Genomic DNA, 5,488 nt, shown 5'->3' on the forward strand with positions numbered 1-5,488 from the left:
GTCCTGGACGTGAGCCGACCCAAAGCATTCTCTGGAGCAAGTGAGAAACTGCCCAGCCCAGGGGATGCAAAGTGAAGGTTTGAATGCAGAAAAGGAAAGTTCCAGAACTGTAGCAGCCGTGACTGCTCTGGACTGAGCTCTATCCTGAAAGGGAAGAAGGGAACAGATCCAATCTTTTACTGTCATCTGCTCCACCAAGCAGACTCGAAGGAAAGAGCTGTTCCACTCCTTTGCCATTCTAAAAATTATTTGTATTTGTTATGCTCCTGGGTTTGCTTTTATCTTTTTGCTATGTGTCTTGCATTACTTTTACCTTCTCTTAAAGCTTTGTGTTTGTAGTTTATTCTGTCTTATAAATGTTTAATTTTTCGTGCATTTTCTTTACTTTACAATCAACTTTTCTTTTTCCTTCTCCTGGGTTTTCTCTCCCTGTTCCTGCTGGGTTTTGGTATCAGTAGTTTCCAATAATTTTAATTGTCTTTCTCTCTGGTCTGGTTTGTTCTAGTCTGGTCTGGTGTGCTGTTGTTATAACAGCTTCTTTTTTCCTCTCTGAAAACTTCTGGAGATTTGGGTCTTCAAAAATGGGCTGCTCATCAAATAAATGCAGAGCCCAATATATGACCAAATCATAACACAGAAACATGAAAATAAGTGAAAATCAAGCTGAGATGAGTCTTCCTAACCATAATGATAACTCCTCAGTTACTGAATCCAAACATGCTGAAATAGTTAAAATCCTTGAATTCAAAAGCCTATCTTTTCTTAAAAACAAAACAAAACACACACACACACACACACACACACACACAAAGAAACAGAGATCTACATGCCTCTGCTTCCAGACTGCTGGGATTGAAGGCATGTGTTACCAACTACTGGCTATCAAAAGCCTACTTTTAAGATGATCAGTGACTTTAGAAAATATTACATTTTGATGTAAAGAAGGAAAGAAAATAAAGAAGGAAGGAAGGAAGGGAAGGAAGGTAGAAAAGACAAACCACCAACCATGACCACAGACTTTGAGAACTCTGGGACAGAGTCCTTACTTTTCCTAGTAACATAATGAATGCCTGAAAAAGCTGCTTACAAGCAGTGGGACCTGTTGTGGTTAGCAGTTTGCAAGGTATACTTTCCACCATGGCCGTAAAGACATGGTAGTTCATGACTCCATGGCCGTGGGAGGATGTGGTAGCACATCATATTTTGATTGGGAAGCAACGGCAGAGAATGAAGCCAGACCTTCCCAGTAAGACTTTTCTACCTCATGGTTGTTTCTCAAGATGTAAGCTCTCCAGAGTTTATATGAACCCACAGAGACTGAAGCAGCCAAATGCACAAGTCTGCACCAGGCCCTGTATATATTATGGCTTCCAGTTTAGTGTTCATATGGGATTCCTGAGTGTGAATTTCTTGGCTCTCAGATCACCAGGATACCCTTTTGCCAAAAAAAAAAACTCTTTCAGGCAGAGACAGAGATAGAAGCAGATGCAAGCAGATCTCTATGAGTTCATGGTTAGCCTATTCTCCATAATGAATTTCCAGCCAAAGCTACAATGAGAGTCTCAAAACTCCAAAATACCTAGGACTGAACTTAAACAAAATGATTATCAATGAGGGTGTTTCCAGGGAGGTTTCACTGTGCATCCATACTCTTCTTGGCAATAAGATTTTGTTTGTTTGGTTGATTTGGTTTGGTTTTTCGAGACAGGGTTTTACTGGGTAGCCCTGATTATTCTGGAACTAATTCTGTAGACCAGGCTGGTCTTGAACTCACAGAGATCGACCTGCCTCTGCCTCCCAAGTGTCCCTCCACTACCCAGTGGCAATAGGATTTTTATAATTTTAATTTTTATACTCTTACCAAAAAGTCATCAAGGCACAACATTCTTCAGAATAGATAGTCTCATATAATAATTATCAGTAGACTTGGAACCGTATAAGATCTGAAATCAGAAAAGCAACAAAATGAATAGTACGCATGCAAATGTGCAATTTTTTTGTTCTCTGGTTCAGGGTTTCTCGTCAGAAGTGTTGTTAGCAGATAATTATTTGCTGAAGGTTTTTAGACAGTTAACAGCATCCCTGGCCTCTATCCAGTAGATGCCAAAATTATAAATTGCTATAAATTCTCCCCTCATTTATAATGTCAAAAATTGCCTCCAGATATTATCTAATAGAGCCTAATGGGCCAAACCAGCCCTGATTGAGAATTGCTACTTTAATTAAGGAGCAAATATAATAGTGAAATCTACTTAAGTTTTTGGAATCCTAGAGTGCAAGACCAAGGAAAGAACTTAATTTCTTATTAAACAGTTTCTTATTTACAGATGAGATTGATATGTGAAGGAATTGAGATGTTAAACGCAAATCTATTTAAGGGATGAGTTGCATGGCATAGCGGATATATCTGGCATTATAAAACTGGTGGTCTCGGCTGGTACGTTGCCTATAAACTGAATCAAGTATGATGGTAAAGTAGACATTATGATCCTTCCATGATAGCTTTCAGGTTATATCAAACCAGCTCTAAGCTTTTTGTGACTCCTAAAAATAAAAACCAGAGTCCTACTTCAATGATCACAATGATTGGTCTTCAATGCTACTTTGCTCCTAATGCCATTCTCATTCATTCTCATCTTACTGCACTGTTTTTCTTGATTTTATCTTTAAAACACCCTTCTCAAAACAGTCACATTTGTGTTAAGACTATAAAATATAAATGGGCAGCCCAATTCAGTATGTGAGCAGGTTAATGTCTATCACTAAATTCAAGAAAATTTCGGCCATTTCTTATTAAAGTCTTCTTCTTTTACTATATATTTCTTTTTGTATATTTAATATTGATTTTTATTGAGCTCTACATTTTTCTCTGCTCACCTCCCTGCTTCTCCCTTCCCCTTCAAACTCCCCCAAGGTCCCCATACTCCCAATATTTTTGGGAGATCTTGTCTTTTTCTACTTCCCATGTAGATTAGATCTATGTATGTCTCTCTTAGGGTCCTCATTGTTGTCTAGGTTCTCTGGGATTGTGATTTCTGGGCTGGTTTTCTTTGCTTTATGTTTAAAAACCACTTGTGAGTGAGTACATGTGATAAATTGTCTTTCTCACTCAAAATGTTTTCTAATTCCATCCATTTTCCTCCAAAATTCAAGATGTCATTATTTTTTTCTGCTGTGTAGTACTCCATTGTGTAAATGTACCACCTTTTCCTTATCCATTCTTCAGTCCAGGGGCATTTAGGTTGTTTCCAGGTTCTGGCTATGACAAACAGTGCTGCTATGAACATAGTTGAGCACATGTCCTGTGGCATGATTGAGCATCCCTTGGATATATACCCAAAAGTGATGTTACTGGGTCTTGAGGAAGGTTGTTTACTATATATTTTTTATAAGTTCTATGATCAATCATTCTTGATGGTACTGAATAGAACCCTTAGACTCTGTTATATTTTCTTTATTTTTTTCTGAGTTATTTTGGTTACCTGGTGTCCTAGTTAGTTTTCTTTTGTCAACTTGACACAAACTTGAGTCATCTGGGAGGAAGTATCCACAATCAAATTGCTTCCATCAAATTGTCTCTGAGAATGTGTGTGGGCATCTTCTTGATTAACAATTAATATGAGAGCACTTACCAAACTGTGGGTGGTACTGAATCTGAGAAAGTAGTCCTGGGCTGTAAAAGAAAGGCAGCTTAGCAAGTCAGAGAAGCAAGTCAGTAAGCAATGCTCTTCTGTGGTCTGTGTTTTGTTTATGCCTCCGGGTGCCTGCACTATGTTTCCTTGATGATTGAAAGTGTAAATGAAATCAACCTGTTATTTCCAAAGTTGCGTGGGATCATGGTGTTTATCACAGAAACAGAAACCAAACTAGAACAGAAAATGGAGGCAGGAACAATGGGTATTGTAAAAAACCTGACCATATTTCTTTCTGGGGAGACTGTGACAATTTTGGATAGATAAAGCCTTCAAGTCCACAGAACTTCATGGACTCTTATGGGAGCCTAGAAAGTACAAATGTTAAGAGAAGGGGAAATTAGGGTGGTCTGGCCCATGAAGTTTCAGAGGGAAGCGAAGATTCTATCAGGGCCTCCACCCACGGGATGCTTCGGATTAAGCATCGCTAGAAGTGAAACTCTCTGGAAGATGATGCCATTATCCTAACCACAAGTTGACTGGAGGAAACTGACCACAAGTCCTATACTACAAGCCCTCTTACCCCTTGAACTCAGCCCTCAGATGTCTGACTTCCCAGAGCCTGCATACACTGTGGGGCACCCCAGGACAGGGAGTTTGTGGGTTCAGAGACCCTAGGCTGGGGACCCAGGACTCCCCTCCTCCGTCAGGACCCATCTTTCCCCCAAACCTAGTATTGGGGCAGAGCAAAAGAGTGGACCCCAGCAGCTGCTGACCCGCTGCAACCGACTGTACTTCATTTCCACATTCTGTACAACACCTGTTAAATATGTGGTGTTCAGTTCAGAAGAGTGTGTGAGGCCTCCGTCTTGCATTGACACTATGATAAGGCACATGGTCTGATCCCCAGCCTCTGTGACATCCAGGACTGATTCTGCATTGAGCTATCTGAGGAGGGGGCTGAGAGATGTGTGGATGGACAAAAAGACATTACCTCTGTTCTTGGGACCGCAGCGTACACCCTGGAGCTTCAGGTACATTCTCAGCCAACATCAGCCCAGGGCCTCCTGTGTGGACAGGACCAATGCCAGGCAGACACCCATAGAAGAATGCCCCCACCCGGTAGCTGGGCACCAGCCCCATCGTGCTCTTTGCTGGCAGTTATCATCTTTGTGGCCTTCCTGCTACTGCCACTGAAGGACGAACTTCGCAGCCAGCTGTCCCCAATTCTGCATGTGTCGCTGGACAGAAGCTGGTGGTGGCTTACATCCTAGGCCTCCTCACCATGGTGTTCCACCAGACCTGAGCTCTCAGCTCAACCCATCCCACCTACCCTCTCTTTTGAGGGCAGGGACCTGAAGCAAACCCTGCTCCTTCTCACCCATTTCCATCAGCTGCCAGCCTCCTTCTCAACAAACACCCTGGGATTTATACTCATTTTCCAAGTTGAATAAAATAAATGAAAAAGAAATCTATAGAAACGAACCCGTTGCTGGGATGATTGGTGGTGGTTGGCTGGGAATGATGAATCCCTTGTGATTACTAAGAGAACAGAACTATTGAGGTGAACTATTTTGGGAAGTACCCTCAGGTTCGGCACACAAAAGCTGCAGCCAAAGGGTGCCAATGCTGTGTCTCAAGCTGGCAGCCAAACTTGGTACTATGTAAGAGTCTCCCTGTGGTATTGATTTTGGCTTATATTGTGATATTAGCATAAAATGTTTGAAGTTTAAAAAGATGATTCATTGTCAGTAATGTAGTTTTCCACAGCGCTGAGGTGGTAGTGGTGACAGAAAACGGTTAATTCTGCAATTTTCCACCAAGATCAGGCAAATAAATAATTTCAAAAGATAAGC

General features: G+C 41.3%; 1 pseudogene; it reads left to right on the forward strand.

The window, feature by feature from the left end:
- Positions 1-1,151: 1,151 nt before the first annotated feature.
- Positions 1,152-4,938, forward strand: LOC121452157 (annotated as a pseudogene).
- The last annotated feature ends 550 nt before the right edge of the window (positions 4,939-5,488 follow it).

This window comes from Microtus oregoni, unplaced genomic scaffold, assembly GCF_018167655.1.
Source record: "Microtus oregoni isolate MIOR12 unplaced genomic scaffold, Mior012 000009F_ref0000495, whole genome shotgun sequence".
NCBI classification, from domain to species: Eukaryota; Metazoa; Chordata; class Mammalia; order Rodentia; family Cricetidae; genus Microtus; species Microtus oregoni.